The 18,149-nt window shown below is 37.6% G+C and overlaps 1 pseudogene; it reads right to left on the bottom strand.

Moving 5' to 3' along the window:
* Positions 1–2,688: 2,688 nt before the first annotated feature.
* Positions 2,689–18,149, bottom strand: part of LOC116875518 — a 56,426-nt pseudogene continuing 40,965 nt past the window's right edge.

Below are 18,149 nucleotides of genomic sequence, written 5' to 3'. Positions count from 1 at the left end.
CAAGGAGCACAACAATCACTACCAGGAACTGGGATTTGTGAGATACGAAATCACCAAGAATGTGGACCTTTTGTAATTAATTTAGACAAGGTTAGGGGCACCTGGGTGGCCTCTGCTTAGGTCATGATCTCAGAGTCCTGGGATCAAGCCCTACATCTGGCTCTCTGCTCGGCGGGGAGCCTGCTTCCCCCTCTCTCTATGACTGCCTCTCTGCCTACTTGTGATCTCTGTCTGTCTGTCTCTCTCTGCCAAATAAATAAAAAAAAATCTTAAAAAAAATTAAGACATGGTTGGAAAGCATTGAGAGTGTTCTACTTATTCCCAAACTGTTTTCTTGGTAGTCATACCATGTAGCCAAGGAAGATAAGATTATGAGCGACAGCTACCAAGCAACAATTTTAAGAGCATAGAAATGTAATTGAGCACAGTTAGATGATTTTAATTTGTAGAAGCAGGAAATCCACCAAGTTAAAGTCCAGAATGCCTACTCAAAGCAGCTGAAGGAAGCTGTTAGAGGAAGAACTTTTATGAGGTAGCTGGCAGGACCCACTACCAAACAGTTGTATCAGAAGACATCACAGAACCTTGCTGTGTCTTTTTTGGTCAAAGTAAATCACTCTTCAACAGGAGTAAGGACATTGGTAGAAAATGAAAGTGTTATTATTTTTTTTAACCAAGCTTCTCTTTTTGACCAGTTGTGATCATCCATCATAAATATGAAGGAAGCCCTTGTTGAGACATTTTTTTTCTAGTCGAGGTACTAGGACCAGGAAGAACAGACTCATACAAAAAGGAGTCCCTGGAAGATCACAGAATACTTAGGGATATGAGATAGTCTCAAATGCTGGATGGTAAGTCATCAAAGCATAGAGAATGAGCTCACATGGTTAACCAAAATCAGAGTGTCTCAATATGGGTGCTACTTACATTTTGAGATGAATTATCATTTTTTTGTGGAGGACTGTCCTGTGGGTTTTAGGCTGTTTAGCAGTGTTTTTAGCCTCTGCCTCCTGGGTGGCAGTAGCAATCTTCTGTTGAGATAACCCAAAACAACTCCAAATAATGTCATCTGTCTGCTGTGTGGGGGACAGAAGTGAGTGAGAACCACTGGAATAAGTATGGTAATCTAAGGATAGAAAATGAGTCATCTACCAAAACCACAAATACATTTCTTTGTTGGTTTTAATTATGTAATTGAGTGAATGGAATTTCCTTTTTAAGAAAATTTGAACATTACAAATAAAACAAAAACTGTTATCAAAAAATTTTAAAGAAACATCAAATTCCTGTAAGTTAGGAGAACGTATTTTTTTTTTTAACCAATTACCTGTGGAATGTCTGTCTGTACGAATCAAGGTAAGGGGACAAATTCTACCTTAAGTCAATGCTAAGGTGACAGTAAAGGAACTGACACAAACCACAACCACATAATAAGAGTTCAAGCAGATGAGGAAAGTCAGAATCAAGGATGAGTATGACATTAAAAGGTCCTGTGGGGGTTTCAGAAACTTAGAATGGGTGCTGAATTTTCCTACTGGTCAGAGAACAAAGTTACCTAGATCTCATACAACAGAGAGCCATCTGTTGATGTCAGAACTATTTACCCTAAGACTATAACAAAAGAAGACTGAAGAGAAGTTCATCACAGCTTTATTCATAAGAGATAAATAAGCATATAGTTTAAAATGTCAGATAATAGTAAAAAGGTTAAGTAAAAACCATGATAACACATCAAAGGAATCCAATGCAGGCATCCCATAACCCAAAGGTGTTACGATGATATGCAAGATACTCGTGAACCATGAAGTGGAAAAATATAGCAAATTACCATGCCCACTCATGTTGACTTGGAGAAAGCACTCATAAAAAGACCATTGATTATAGGTAGGCCAAATGGTATAATCTGGTGTTTTACTATAGATTACTATTATCTTCATCCACACAATTTCTATATATCCTTCAATGAGCATATACTTATAATCAGAAAATATAACTGTATTTAAAGGTTATACTGTATAATTTCATCCATCCATTCCTTAGATCAACTTATGGTCAATGTTATCTTAAATTGGTATTTAAGTAAATAATGTTTTAAAAATAGCTGATATATTTAAAGTTCAGGTTAAAAAAACCCTACAATATTTTGGTCATTTCTTTTTTGAGAGAGAAAGAGTGGCAGTGGGGGAGGGAGAGAGAGAATCTTAAGCAGACTCCCCACTGAGCATGGAGCCCAACACAGAGCTTGGTCTGTGGATCTGAGAACCCTGAGATCACAACCTGAGTCAAAACCAAGAGTTGGATGCTTAATCAACTGAGACATCCATGACCCCCCTTTCAATGTTCTGTTTGTAAAATGTGCTCAGCATTCAGCTATATTGAAAATAATTTAAAAAACTAAACTAACATTATTTGATTTTTAAATTAATACTGAGCACAAAATAGGCCTTATTAGCAATTAGTATAATGCCTGATTATGTTAATGTTCACTGCTTTTCCCTATCTTTGCCTCTCCCCTCCATTCTAAAGTCTAAAAAACCATCTAAAATCTTAATCATTATTGAATGTTGGAACTACTGAGTGTGTCTGTTATCTGTGGTAATACGGAAGAGTGTTCTAGAATTCTGGAGACTAATAATGTAGTAGGAGCTAAAGCCTGATGTTAGGAGATTCAGGGTTTTAAGGCTGTTCCTATGGGAGGAGTTTCCATCTAACTGCTGTATCAACTTCATCATCAATATTTCCTGTAATTTCGAGAGTTCTAAGAACACCTAAATAGGGAGAAGATAAGTAAGTAAACAAAGATGTCAGGGTGTCTCTGTAAGATGGATGTGCACAGAGATTTATACAAAGGCTCCTTGGATGATGCCCCCTGGTTTAAAGAAAAGAAAACTCACCTGTTCCAAGGTAGCCTGAGAGAGGCTATATTCTTACATCAAAGGTCTGTTTCACTGCATTGAGAGGGACTAACATCAATGACTTACATGTTTTCTGCTAAAAGTGCTTTCAAAGTGTGCAATATATGCAGCAATGTCAAATCCATGTGATTTTTTGGGATATAGGCCAAGTCATTACATTTTTTTGGAAAGATAAAGAAAGATGTAGATATGGCCAAACAAAAAGAGCAATGCAGGAATGTATACATCACCAGTACACTCTGAAGAGCTTCTTGTGGCCTGTTTCAGTACGTCCCCTTTTGATTAATTACATATGTATTGTTAGGATTCAAATCAGCTGTTGAGTATTGTTGGGTTTCTATATTTATAAATTTATGGACAAGTAAGTACCCTGTATGTGGGTCCCATTTCTATGAGTCAAGGCCTCATAAATATCCAGGGTGACCTCTAGTCAGTGTCTCTAGAATGAATTCAACTCTACCCTCATCCCTCCCCAATCTTAACTTGTCACATATCAGCCCTGTACCTTCCTTCTCTGGCCTTCTATCTAGGCCCCCAGTCATTGTTTCCACATCCTTGCTCCCTCATGCCTCTGACTATGATAAATATGGAGATGCAAGAAGCTCAACTCAGTATTCTCTGGGACAACATGTCGATAATTATCCTCCAATACCATTCAATGGAATCAGGACAGAATATTCTTGTCTCTTTTATAGCAGAGGAAAAATAAGGTTGAGTATACCTCAGTGTAGAGCCAGTACTACAATCCCTATAGAATTTATAAGATGAATCCAGTGGAAATTTTCTAAGTTTTGACTGATTATATAATTTTTCTGCTTGAATTCATATAGTATACATTCCATGTGAAAATATCACAATAGATAAAGTCTAAGTGTGTCTAAACTTACCTGCCTCTAATTTAAAAAAAGGCCTGAGACAGAGGGTGAACGTCTTTCACTGGTAATTTATATGCCATCATGGAGGAATACCTGGGAGAAGGAAAAAATCAGATGTATAACAATGTTAAAACCTTGGGGAGAAATTAATAGCCAAAAAAATGTGGTTTTTTTAAATATTTTATTCATTTATTTGACAGAAAGAGAGCACAGGCAGGGGTGGGGGGTGGCAGGCAGAGGGAGAGGATGAAGCAGATCCCCCCCATTGAGCAGGTAGCCCAAGGTGGGGCTCAATCCCAGGATCCCAGGGTCATGATCTGAACCCAAAGCAGATGCTTAACCAACTGAGCCACCCTACATGGGTAAAGTTCATCTTGACTCAAGTTCTTTACATATTCTGTGTTCTCAAGAGTGCCTCTTATCCCCACTCTTCAGTGGCCAAACTTTGCTCAGTTTTAAAGTCCCACTTTAATGTCATTTCCTCATTTCTTTGTATCTTCATTTGCTTGATAGCCTTGTCCCCAGAGGCTGTAAGCACCAAAAGAATCTTCTCTATTTATTGACTACTCTATACATGGTCTTCAGCATATAATACGTATTCAAGAATTATTATTTTTTTAAGATTTTATTATTTAGAGAGAGAGAGAGAGAGTGTGAGCAGGGGGGAAGGGCAGGGGGAAAAGGAGAAAGAGAATCCCAAGCAGACTCTGTGCTGAGCAGAGTCTGACGTAGGACTCCATCTCATGACCCTAAGATCATGACCTGAGCTGAAATCAAGAGTCTGAGGTTAACCGACTGAGCAACACAGGCACCCCCGTGTGCTTCTTTAAATTCAATTCAACTTCATTTTGCTCTTCACATAGGTTTTATTATTCTTGCTTGTAACTGATAGCGAATCATATACAAATTTAAAAGAACCATAGAGGGGATTAACTGAGCAATAAACAATTAATTCAGGATAAAGTCAATCTTTTTCAAGCATATAAGTGTGTGTTATTGGAGTTCTCAATACAATTTTTCATTCGAAAAAATGATGTAAGTGGATGCGTAATTTTCATTGTCTATTAAAAATATTAAATTCCTGGTTTTGTTTGTACTTTGTTCCTAATTTCTGGATGATTCCATCATTTACATACACAGGCACATGTGCACACGCACACACCACTCACCTTTTTGGAGCTATGAAGCATTCACTGAACATAACCTTTCAGTGGCTTTGTCTATGCATCCAAGTGACCTCCAAACAACTTGTTTTATAATAAAGAAGTCAGTTCAGCCTTTCTCTTCCTGTCCAGATTCACGCAAGTCTAAATTCAGTGTGCTAGAAAACCTGTACACTTGTTACCCATGCCAAAAACGTCCTTTACCTTTCCCGCCGAGCAGCCTGTGGAAAAAGCTTCAGAATCTCTGTGTGGAGAGGCTCCATCTGAGTGGAGTCCTTCATTTTTCTTTCTAGAAAATAATCTTTAACAAATTTGGTTTTCAGATGTTGAATGGAACCAAAACACCTAATCCAAGGAAGAGAAAAAAAGAGTTGAAAGAAAAGAACACTGGTCCTTTAATTTCTTCCTCAATTGCAAAGACAGAAGAAGGTGTTTGATCTTAGATCAAGGAGCTTAACATAGTGAACTGTAATTCTCTCTGCAAGAACTTGGCGCCCAAGTGTGGGCATGGACGGGCACCCACCTCAGCCTCCTGGACACTATAATGGGCACACAGTCACAGATGGCCTCAGCCTCTGCCATGGAGTGAGTGGTCAGGAGGGCGCCCCTCTCTGCGTTTTTAACAATGGTCTGAATTGCCTGCCTCAAGGTAAAGTAAGAGAGTGTTTGCATTTAGAAAATAATTTGGGAAAATAGGTGAACGGAAAGAAGTATGAAGAATAATAGAAAATTTTGTATTCAGTTACAAGAAAAAAAAAATCCGTTCTAGAGTGAAAGAAAAAAATTGCACTGCATTATGTAATTCTATTACCACACTAATTGGCTTTGTCGAATGAAAAGCTGGAGACTGGGAAATAGTGAGTAAAGTCATGTTTGTTTAAAAAGTTGGAGTGCAGAGAAGCAGCAGATTGTAGGTTCGTCAGTAACTGAAGAAGAAAAGAAGAATGAGGCAGGGAAGAGGAGTAAGAAAAAGAAAATCCAAACAAATACAGGCAAGATTCTATTAGATTCTTAAAAATCTATTTTTTTCCTTCCTTGGGGAATTTTGAGCACTGTACTGAGTTTCATTGAGTTAAATAATAGAGGATGTGAACCTCAAAGATAAATGGAGTGTAAATATATATATATATTAACTCCAGACTCCTACTACTAACTCTACACTTAATATGACACCCCTCGCCACACTTGCTGCTGCCCCTCAGGGTCCACCCCCGTGGACGGCTCATCCGGAATCACCACTGACGAGTCTCCCAGGATGCTCAGCATGAAGAACAGCTAGAACAAAAACAGCACATCTGGCACTAATCTGCGGGGTGCACAGGGTAACCCCGACCCCCCTTCCTACCTTCCTCTTGACACCCTCGGATAAGGATTTCACAGGAACTTTAAGTTGTTCCTGAAGCTTGAGAGCTTCCACCAGTCTGAGGAAAAAAACCCTACTGTGATATTTCACGGTACACATGTTCCTACCTAAAGTAACAATATGGGGTGCCTGAGTGGCTCAGTGGGTTAAACCTCTGTCTCTGGCTCAGGTCATGATCTCAGGGTCCTGGGATTGAGCCCCACATTGGGCTCTCTGCTCAATGGGGAGCCTGCTTCACCCTCTCTCTCTCTGCCTGCCTCTTTGCCTACTTGTGATCTCTCTCTCTCTCAAATAAATAAACTCTTAAAAAAAATAGCAATATAGAAAACCTTAGCACCATCAACCTGAAAACAGTATTCTGAAGGACCATTAATATCATCACAAACACTAAATCTTATGATTTGGTTCTTCTTCAGGTTTCCCATCTTTTTATTTGCATTTAAATTTAAGACCTTGTTCATGATCTCCTTTCCATATTTAATGAGGAAATGACATGTTCCCCCCTTCCTCCTGCTACAAAGTATGAATGAGCCTTCCCTCCCTACCGTGAAGTACTAAGAACAGCGTCCTCTTTGCCCAGTCTTTTTACCGTGGCGTACAACTCCAAGTGTTCCTTCACCCTAAGACTGGGCCACAGTGAGTTTTCCTGAGGACAGCACCCCAAGCACTTCAGGGTGTCATCTTCCATTGCCTCAGTGATGTTCTGCAGCCTTGTAAAACCACCTGCATCAAACAATGAAAGTCAGATCCAAGTTTAGCTTTTGCTCCAATCTTCCTTCTACTAAAGGAGATAAAAGTGGCCACTAAGTCTTGTGCATGGCTGATGGGACTACAGGCTGGTGCAGCCACTGTGGAAAACAGTATGGAAGTTCCTCAAAAAATTAAATAGAACTACCCTATGATCCAGTAATTCCACTACTGGGTATTTAACCAAAGAAAACAAAAATTCTAAATCAAAAAGATAAATATCCCCCTATGTTTATTGCAGCATTATTTATAGTAGCCAAGATACGGAAGCAATCCAAGTGTCCACTGATAGAAGAATGGATAAAGAAGATGTGGTATACATCTACAATGGAATATTACTCAGCCATAGAAAACAATGAGATGCTACCACCTGTGACAATGTGGATAGACCTAGAGAATATGATGCTAAGAGAGTCAGTCAGAGAAAGGCAAATACCATATGATTTTACTCATATGCAGAATTTAAGAAGCAAAACAAATGAACAAAGAAAAACTGAGACCAATAAAAAGCTTTCTTAAATACAGAGAACAAATGTGATTGACAGACTGGTAGGGGGATGGGAGAAATATAGGTGAAGTAGATAAGAGTACTGGGTAATGAGCACTGGGTGATACACAGTATTGTTGAATCATTATATTGTACACCTGAAGCTAACATAACATTGCATATTAATTTTACTTGCATTAAAAAAAAAGTGGCTATAGGGGCACCTTGGAGGCTCATTCCAACTCAGCTCAGGTCACAATCTTGGAGTTGTGAGATAGAGCCCTGCATGGTGCTCTGGGCTGGGTGTGGAGCCTACTTAAGATTCTCTCTCTCCCTCTTCCCACTTGCAAGCTCGTGGGGGGGGCGGGGAGTGACCATTAAGCATCACTATTTTTTGAACATGCAGAGATATTTCATAAAACCTTTCATTTATTTATTTGTTTTCTTAAAAAATCATTTGATTTACTGGTAGAAAAATATAAGGATGCTATTGATATTTAAAGTGAAATTTTCCCTGGCAATGAAATTTGTTTCTTTACTTACCACTCCTGCAGCTGGCTTTGTGTCTCTAGTTACCATTTTAATAGAAGTACTTTTACCAGCTCCATTGTGTCACAGAAATCCCGAAACTTCACCTGGAAGAACGGGTCACCATTGATGTCTGTACTTCAAAGTTGGACTAACCTAAAACCACTTAGTTTAGTAATATTTTGAAACAAAATAACATTTTCAAACAATCCCTTTGCAATCTTCTATACTCCAGTGTGAATGGAAAGATTTTGGATTTACAGTAGAATAAATTGGTCTTCCTGATCCAAGACTGAGTTTCTTACCATTTGAATTGGGACATGGTATTGAAACAGAAAACGTTTCTCTGCCAACATGTCAAGTATTTTTATAATGACATGTTAACCAAGATAGAGGAACAGTCTCAAACAATGTAAAATTTTCTCCTTTACACAGTCTCAAACCTAAATAAATAAGGATTTATTCCTGGTAAAGGGAACATTGTCCAAACCTTTTGTTTTATACAGAAGTAGATTATTTCTTATGGCTATTTTCTTCTTTCTTATTGAAAAGCAACTTTCTTTATTCCCTTTATGTTCCTTGTGTAAACAGCTTGCCATTATGAATGGTTTCTGGAAAACAAAACAAAGCATGATTTTCCTGTTAAATCTCAGATATTCTATACACTCATTTTTTTTAATTTAATTTTTAATTTTTTTCAGTCTTCCAAAATTCATTGTTTATCCACCACACCCAGTGCTCCATGCAATACATGCCCTCCATAATACCCACCACCAGGTTCACCCAACCCCTCACCCCCATCTCCAAAACCCTCAGTTTGTCTCTCAGAGTCCACAGTCTCTCATGCTTTATCTCCCCCTCTGATTTTCCCCAATTCACTTTTCCTTTCCTTCTCCTAATGTCCTCCATGTTATTCCTTATGCTCCTCAATAAGTTAAACCATATGATAACTGACTCTCTCTGCTTGACTTATTTCACTCAGCATAATCTCTTCCAGTCCTGTCCATGTTGATATAAAAGTTGGGTATTCATCCTTTTTTTTTTTTAAGATTTTTTATTTACTTGACACAGAGAGAGATCACAAGTAGGCAGAGAGGCAGGCAGAGAGAGAAGAGGAAGCAGGCTCACTGCGGAACAGAGAGCCTAATGTGGGGCTTGATCCCAGGACCCTGGGATCATGACCTGAGCTGAAGGCAGAGGCTTAACCCACTGAGCCACCCAGGTGCCCTAGTATTCATCCTTTCTGATTGAGGAATAATACTCCATTGTATATATGGACCATATTTTCTTTATCCATTCGTCCGTTGAAGGGCATCTTGGTTTATCCACCGTTTGGTGACTGTGGCCATTGCTGCTATGAACATTGGGGTAGAGATGGCCCTTCTTCTCACTACATCTCTATCTTTGGGGTAAATACCCAGTAGTGCAATTGCAGGGTCATAGGGAAGCTCTATTTTTAATTTCTAAGGAATCTCCACACTGTTTTCCAAAGTGGCTACACCAACTTGCATTCCTACCCACAGTGTAAGAGGGTTCCCCTTTCTTCACATCCTCTCCAACACTTGTTGTTTACTGTCTTGTTAATTTTGGCCATTCTAACTGGTGTAAGGTAGTATCTCAATGTGGTTTTGATTTGAGTCTCCCTGATGGCTAATGATGATGAACATTTTTTCATGTGTCTGTTAGCCATTTATATGTCTTCTTTGGAGAAGTGCCTGTTCATGTCTTCTGCCCATTTTTTGATGTGATTATCTGTTTTGTTGTACACTCAAGTTTTATCTTTCATGTTCTAGGTTATGAATATAACCAGATTTTGTTCAGCCTCTCTCTTGTTTTAAATGAAGTACCCAAATGTATGTTCATGAATGGAGATTACTTTACTACTTAGAAAACTAATTCCTAATCAAATGTATTGTGTTTGCCTTATGCCCTTGGCACTAATTTCATTTCTGGTGTTTTTCTTATTGATTTTCATACAGTGTAAATTTACTTGCTAGTTACAGTTACTAATGTCACAGCTTCTATATAATGCTAAATGAAACTGCAACTCTTCCAAAAGACGTGAGATCTTGTTAAGGTTAATAAAAATATCAGAGAATGTTTTGAATTACACTGATGAATAAAGACCTCAAGAGGTTAAGATCCACAAAAAACTGAAGAAGAGAAAATTCAGAGTCATGACAAGACAGATACTTCAAAGAATGGGATTTAAATATGACCTACACATGCTAGTGTTACAGAAACAAAAGAAAGTTTTGAAAATAAAAACCGGGAGTTCATCAACTCTACAGAACAAGCTACCTGGCCCAGTGTTTTGTAAAGGGTTCAAGTTACTTGTTTTCACCTCATTCAGGTTCAGAGTAGTGAATGCATTTGTTGTGTCCACTCTTTCAACTTGAACATCTTCATTATCTTCTTCTGGCTCTTCTGGATTTGGATGATTTTCTCTACTTCTTGGGGAGATCCTACGAAGAAAACAAAATAACACAACAATGTGATTCTAGCTGTACAACTATCAAGAGAATGTAAGCCTCTACACTTAAATTATTATCCTCTGCTTAAAGGAAAGAAAAATGATGGATTTGTTACCTACAAGATTCCCCTGTAGGTAGCTATATCCCTTGAAATATTTTCTTTGACTATTATCTTTTTTAAAATTTTATTTATTTATTTATTTATTTGTGTGGGGAGGGGGAGGGACATGGTGGGGGCTGCAGGCAGGGGGAGAGGGAGAAGCAGTCTCCCTGCTCGGGAGCTGGATGCAGGGCTTGATCCCAGAACCCTGGGATCATGGCCTGAGCTGAAGGCAGATGCTCTTTTTTTTTTTTTTTAGATGTTATTCATTTATTTGATAGAGATCACAAGTAGGCAGAGAGGCAGGCAGAGCAGGGGTGGGGGGAGGAGGGAAGCAGGCTCCCCGCTGAGCAGAGAGCATGATACAGGGCTTGATCTCAGGACCCTGGGATCATGCCCTGAGCTGAAGGCAGAGGCTTAACCCACTGAGCCACCCAGGCACCCATGAAGCAGAAGCTTAACTGACTGAGCCACCCAGGTGCCCCATTCTTTGACTATTATCTTTAAAACCTTTTATTCCATCTGTCAACTAGCTCTTGAAATTCCCTCAGATAATGTTTTCCGTCTGCCACCATCCAGATTGTCCCCACATTACATCATAAAAGATCACCAGAATTGGCTTCTCTTTCCTTTTAAAAACATTCTACACACATACTGAACACACCAGCTCATTATCGTGTTCTCTCTTTGGGGACTAAACTTGCTGTAAGCTGGAGAAAAAACAAGCTTTGGTGCTTAACCACTAAGAGAGATGCAGAGAACAAAAACTCAACTTGCCTAAAATTGGTGAAGACCCATGACTTCAAAACTATGTATACCTGCATTCAGTCCAATGCGATTTTGGGCTTTTTCCCCAGAATAACAATGCCTAATGTGCCTGGCTAAAAATTAGATAGCAAATCAAACTTAATAAATTGATGTCAAATGTACTGCTACAAAAAATCATATCCAGATGTTTACAAATGTTCTCCTGACCTGAAAACTGGATCTTTCCTCATTGTTTCCTTTCCACACTTCATTTCCAGACACCTTATAACAAAAAGGAACATGACATTCGGAAGGTATGGTTAAAGGCAAAGAAAGAATTAGAATTAGCATCATCATGGAATTCAAATTTAGTGGGCAATATTTGCCTTTTCTCATGGAAGATACAACATTTATATTTTACTTCAGTGTCTTTCTCTCGTTTAAAATTCCACTAAAGGAGTACATGGGTGACTCAGTCGACTAAGCACCCCACTCTTGGTTTCAGCTCAGGTTATGATCTCAGGGCTATGAGATTAAGCCCCCAAACAGGCTCCACACTCAGTGGGGTGTCTGCTAGACATTCTTTCCCTCTTCCTCTATTGCCCCCCCCCCACTCAATTGTGCTATCTCTCTTTCATTCTGAAATAAATAAAATCTTAAAAAAATTTTTTTAAATTCCACTTAATTTTTCACTTTTATTTTTCATTACTCAAATTAGTGTATTTTTTAAATACATAGTTAAATGAATTTAGTCATACAGCATTTGTGGTATTTATATATAAATCACTTCAAATTGTCTTTGGACACATATCATATCAATAACATATATTAAAATAATAGCAATCAAGCCTTTAGTTTTTCTGGTATACATTATACTGTCCTTGACTCTATATAGAAAAATTCCTTTGGGGCACCTGGGTGGCTCAGTTGGTTAAGTAACAGACTCTTGATTTCAGCTCAGGTCACAATCTTAGGAGTCGTGGGATTGAGCCTCACTCATGCTCTGTGCTCAGTGGGGAGTCTGCTTGGGATTCTCTCTCTCCCTCTGAGTCCCCTCTCCCATGCTCTCTCTCTAAAATAAATAAATAAATATTTAAAAAAAAAAGAAAAAATACCTTCAGGTTTTGCTGCCATTATATTTGAATGTAGAATATAGTAAGAGAATATTTTTTAGGATATTTAAATTTGCCATTATTTGAAGAAGAACAAGTATATTACACAGTTATGAATCCTATGCAACAGACATTCAGGTAGAAAATTTCTCTTATGATTAAGACTGTTAAGAGAATGATCTCATGGCCTTCACTGATTTCATTATCCAGAACTTCCTAGTGTCTCATATATACATGGGCTAGCTGTTGAAGGAAAACGAAGGCTACATGAAAGTCTCTCTGCTTGATGCACATAAAATCTACACACTACATTCATATATATTGTACCTAATGTTCCATGGGGTGTCAGAGTATATAGTCAATCAATTGGGATAAGACTTGTTCTCTGATACTAAAGTCTGTTAATGAGCTGACATTCTTCCTTGGTTATAATCTCCAATACTTTCTGTCTTCCAATTTTATGTAGTAGGGATTTGCAGATTTCTTTTTTTCCCCCATCTAGCCTGTTATTTTTTTAAACATATAAATACCATATATTTTGTTTGGATGTATCCTAATGTCTACAAAAATTCTCAGTACTTAGAGGTCTTGCAGTATTCTTTCTAGTTATTGTTTTGTTTTCATCATTCTCATCTCCTTCCAGAAGCCAACTGAAGCTGATCAGAGTGTTAAAACCCAAATAACAGGAGACACCTATTTTTTTTAACAATTGTAAAATAACTAGAAATAAATGTGTTAAATATCAGAATAAGATAATTATTGAAGTTAGGCACTAAATCCAGTTTTGCAACTTTATCAGTTCTATAAAACAGGTAAACAAGGGAGACTATATAATTCTCATTATTCAGTTTATTAAAAAATGAATGTTTTCTTAGAAGAGTCAAATATTTTTTTCTGCCAGTAAGCCTTAAAATGGATTTTTAAAAATTACTACCATTTAGTGGGTTTGGCATGGTACAGATACCACATTTTAAGAATAAACATCATTTCAGTCCTTTTAGTAGGCTCAATGAAATAAAATAAAACAAAATATCTTTAACTATAGCTTTATAATTATTCTGATTCATCCTTTAAATGAATATATTTTTTATTTGCCTTCTAGTAAGAAAATAGTATTCTTTTATTTTACTTAAGTTCTTATTTTAATTCTAGTTAGTTAACATACAGTGTTTTATTAGTTTCAGGAGTACAATATAGTAATTCAACCATTCCATACATTACCTTGTGCTCGTTAAGGAGGGCACTTGCAAGTTTCCTGTTAGTGGAACTTATAAAGTACAGAACTGTGAGGTAGATGAGATTTATCAATAGTTTCCCCAAATGCTCAGTAGTGCTTTGTTTCTCCCAGAAGTGCTCTGTAACAACACATACATACCCTTACCAATCATGCCTCCTAAGCAATTTATTGACACTAAGTGGCAAGAATCAAAGAACGCAATATGTCACAACTTCCATGAAGTCTTATATTTTAGGAAAAGAGACTTAAACATGGACATCAACCTTATTCAGATTAATTTGAACCTTATTCAAATTAAGATTTGCAATCTTAATTTCAGAACTTAACAGCATTGAATAACTTTTCAATTTTACACCTGTTCCAACATTGGGCAAAGATTTTATTAATGGGCTACAGGGTTAAGGCCAGTCACACAGTAGGTAATATTGCTTACCTTTACTAAAAACATGAAAAATCCAATTTAAGTGTTGAAAGACATCGAAATCATGCATAAAATTAAACTGAGTTTTTCAAATTCAACTGATGATATGATGTTGATTAAAAGTAATGAGATCTATGTCTGTTGGCCATCTGGATGTCTTCTTTGCAGAAATGTCTGTTCATGTCCTCTGCCCATTTCTTGATTGGATTATTTGTTCTTTGGGTGTTGAGTTTGCTAAGTTCTTTATACATTTTGGACACTAGCCCTTTATCTGATATGTCATTTGCAAATATCTTCTCCCATTCTGTCAGTTGTCTTTTGGTTTTGTTAACTGTTTCCTTTGCTGTGCAAAAGCTTTTGATCTTGATAAAATCCCAATAGTTCATTTTTGTCCTTGCTTCCCTTACCTTTGGCGATGTTCCTAGGAAGATGTTGCTGCGGCTGAGGTCGAAGATGTTGCTGCCTGTGTTCTCCTCAAGGATTTTGATGGATTCCTTTCTCACATTGAGGTCCTTCATCCATTTTGAGTCTATTTTCGTGTGTGGTGTAAGGAAATGATCCAATTCATTTTTCTGCATGTGGCTGTCCAATTTTCCCACACACCATTTATTGAAGAGGCTGTCTTTTTTCCATTGGACATTCTTTCCTGCTTTGTCGAAGATTAGTTGACCATAGAGTTGAGGGTCTATTTCTGGGCTCTCTATTCTGTTCCATTGATCTATGTGTCTGTTTTCGTGCCAGTACCATGCTGTCTTGATGATGACAGCTTTGTAGTAGAGCTTGAAGTCCGGAATTGTGATGCCACCAACTTTGGCTTTCTTTTTCAATATTCCTTTGGCTATTCGAGGTCTTTTCTGGTTCCATATAAATTTTAGGATTATTTGTTCCATTTCTTTGAAAAAAATGGATGGTACTTTGATAGGAATTGCATTAAATGTGTAGATTGCTGTAGGTAGCATAGACATTTTCACAATATTTATTCTTCCAATCCAGGAGCATGGAACATTTTTCCATTTCTTTGTGTCTTCCTCAATTTCTTTCATGAGTACTTTATGGTTTTCTGTGTATAGATTCTTAGTCTCAAAAGTGCTCCATATCACTCAGCATCAGGGAAATACAAATCAAAACCACAATGAGATATCACCTCACACCAGTCAGAATGGCTAAAATTAACAAGTCAGGAAATGACAGATGCTGGCGAGGATGCGGAGAAAGGGGAACCCTCCTACACTGTTGGTGGGAATGCAAGCTGGTGCAACCACTCTGGAAAACAGCATGGAGGTTCCTCAAAATGTTGAAAATAGAACTACCCTATGACCCAGCAATTGCACTGCTGGGTATTTACCCTAAAGATACAAACGTAGTGATCCGAAGGGGCACGTGCACCCGAATGTTTATAGCAGCAATGTCTACAATAGCCAAACTATGGAAAGAACCTAGATGTCCATCAACAGACGAATGGATAAAGAAGATGTGGTATATATACACAATGGAATACTATGCAGCCATCAAAAGAAATGAAATCTTGCCATTTGTGACGACATGGATGGAACTAGAGGGTATCATGCTTAGCAAAATAAGTCAATCGGAGAAAGACAACTATCATATGATCTCCCTGATATGAGGGAGAGGAGATGCAACATGGGGGGTTAAGGGGGTAGGAGAAGAGTAAATGAAACAAGGTGGGATTGGGAGGGAGACAAACCATAAGTGACTCTTAATCTCACAAAACAAACTGAGGGTTGATGGAGGGAGGGGGGTTGGGAGAGCGGGGGTGGGGTTATGGACATTGGGGAGGATATGTGCTATGGTGAGTGCTGTGAAGTGTGTAAACCTGGCGATTCACAGACCTGTACTCCTGGGGATAAAAATAAATATATGTTTATAAAAAATAAAATTAAAAATAAATAAATAAATAAATAAATAAATAAAAGTAATGAGATCTCGCAGAAAAATAGCCAGAGGTATTATAATTTTCTGTCCTATGTAATATTTTAAGCTGTTTTCTATGAATGATCTGTTTTCCTAGGAGATATTCTCATTTTCAATTTTCACCTGATATGTAGCAATATTATTAAGATTTCTTCTTTAGAAAGCATGAAACTATCATTACAACTGAAACATAGGATTATAATATAGTCTGACATATATATCTAAAAGATTTTGCATTATCTGATATGGATTGAGAGCAACAATAAAAGAAGGAGATGTAATATTATTTACTTTGTCACCTCATATCCTCAAATGCTTTCACCATCAGGATATAACTAAGAATTAACTGATGATTTGACTTGGGAACTTCAAAGATAAAAGGACAAAATAAATATTGAGGTGGGTATTTATTGCCATAGTTAAGCAATTTTCCATGTTGATACTAACGTAGGAATTTTGAAAGGTTTAAAACATCCTCAGAGGAATGAGTAAGTCATGGGGATAAAAGGCACAGCATAGAAAACAGAGTCGACGACATTGTAATTGCATTGTCTGGTGACAGATGGTAGCTACACTTGGGATGAGCATAGCTTAATGTATCTACTTGTGGAATCACTTTATCATACACCTGAAACTAATGTAACATTGTGTGTCAACTGTACTAAAAAAAAAAAAAAATCCAGGCACCTGGGTGGCTTAATGGGTTAAGCCTCTGCCTTCAGCTCAGGTCATGATCTCAGGGCCCCTGGGATCGAGCCCCGCTTTGGGCTCTCTGCTCGGTGAGGAGCTTGCTTCCCACTCTCTCTCTGCCTGCCTCTCTGCCTACTTGTGATCTCTCTCTCTCTGTCAAACAAATTAATAAAATCTTTTTAAAAATATCCTCAGAGAAAAATAACAGCACTGTACGTAGCCACCCATATTCCCACTCAGACTCTTTCGGTAGTTTCCTAAACAGACACCCTGTCTCCAGTTCTCCTTCCACTACAAATCCAGGGGACATTCTGAAGAATGGTTTGATCTTGTTTGAATAAGAATCGCTTTCTTTTACATATTTCATTGAATGTAAGTGCTCTGATTGCAAAGACTGTTTTGTTCAAGCAAAGCATCTGGCACATAGAGAAATGCAATATCAATGCATGAATATTGGAAAGGCAAAGAGTAAGGAGGATTTCTCCTTATTATGTTTTTTATTCATCAAACAATCAAAAAAGACACATATTAAGGGTCCAATTTATGCAAAACACTTTGTTAAGTGGGACCATAGTTACTGTAGTTTTAAGAAAAGAGGAAAAAGAGAAGAATATAGAATATTGGGCATCTATGGAGAATTTAGCATTTACCAAGTTCTTAGATGAACTATTTACGAGCACTGTGATAGTTAATGTGCTTTGAAAAACTCAATCCTGACCCTTTAGAGTACTGCTGTTATTACTCATATTTTCTGAGGTTTATTTAACTGAAGTAACTTGCACAATAACTTCTAACTCGTCTGTGCTAGATCAAGAGTTCAAACCGGGGGCTATCCGACTCTAGACCCCAAACTCTTAACCACTATTCTTTTTGTTGTAGGAGTCACCTGCCCATACATCAAGTCAATGTACGATATGTTGGGTATCAAGATACACAAGAAAGTGATAATAGAACAAAAAAGCACATAATGCTTCCTCCACAAGCACAAGAAACATTTTCTGAAGGAAAAAAGCATAAACTGAAAAAATCCTAGGGTTCATTAGTTTATTTTATAGTTTTGTATCAGAATCTCCTTGAAGATTTATTGCCCATACCATTTATAAAGATTAAAGGTTTTGCCTTAACAAAATATAGAGCAATATATCTTAAGTTTTAGAAAACTGGAGTTAAACTTTCTAATTCTGTAAATGCAATGACATAACTTGTCTTTGACCACCTTACCTCCTTCCTCCTACTCCCTTTCTTTCCATTATCTCACTGCACCAATTACCTCCTCTATCTTGTCCCAAACATCAAGAAATTTAAAAAGAATCCTCCCATTAATCTTCCCTCTGGCAAACAACAGCAGCAACAGTACA

Source organism: Lontra canadensis, unplaced genomic scaffold (genome assembly GCF_010015895.1).
Source record: "Lontra canadensis isolate GAN:19392208 unplaced genomic scaffold, GSC_riverotter_1.0 scaffold41, whole genome shotgun sequence".
Taxonomy (NCBI): domain Eukaryota; kingdom Metazoa; phylum Chordata; class Mammalia; order Carnivora; family Mustelidae; genus Lontra; species Lontra canadensis.
Note: the sequence above shows the minus strand (reverse complement) of the source record. Positions and strands in the feature narration are given on the sequence as shown.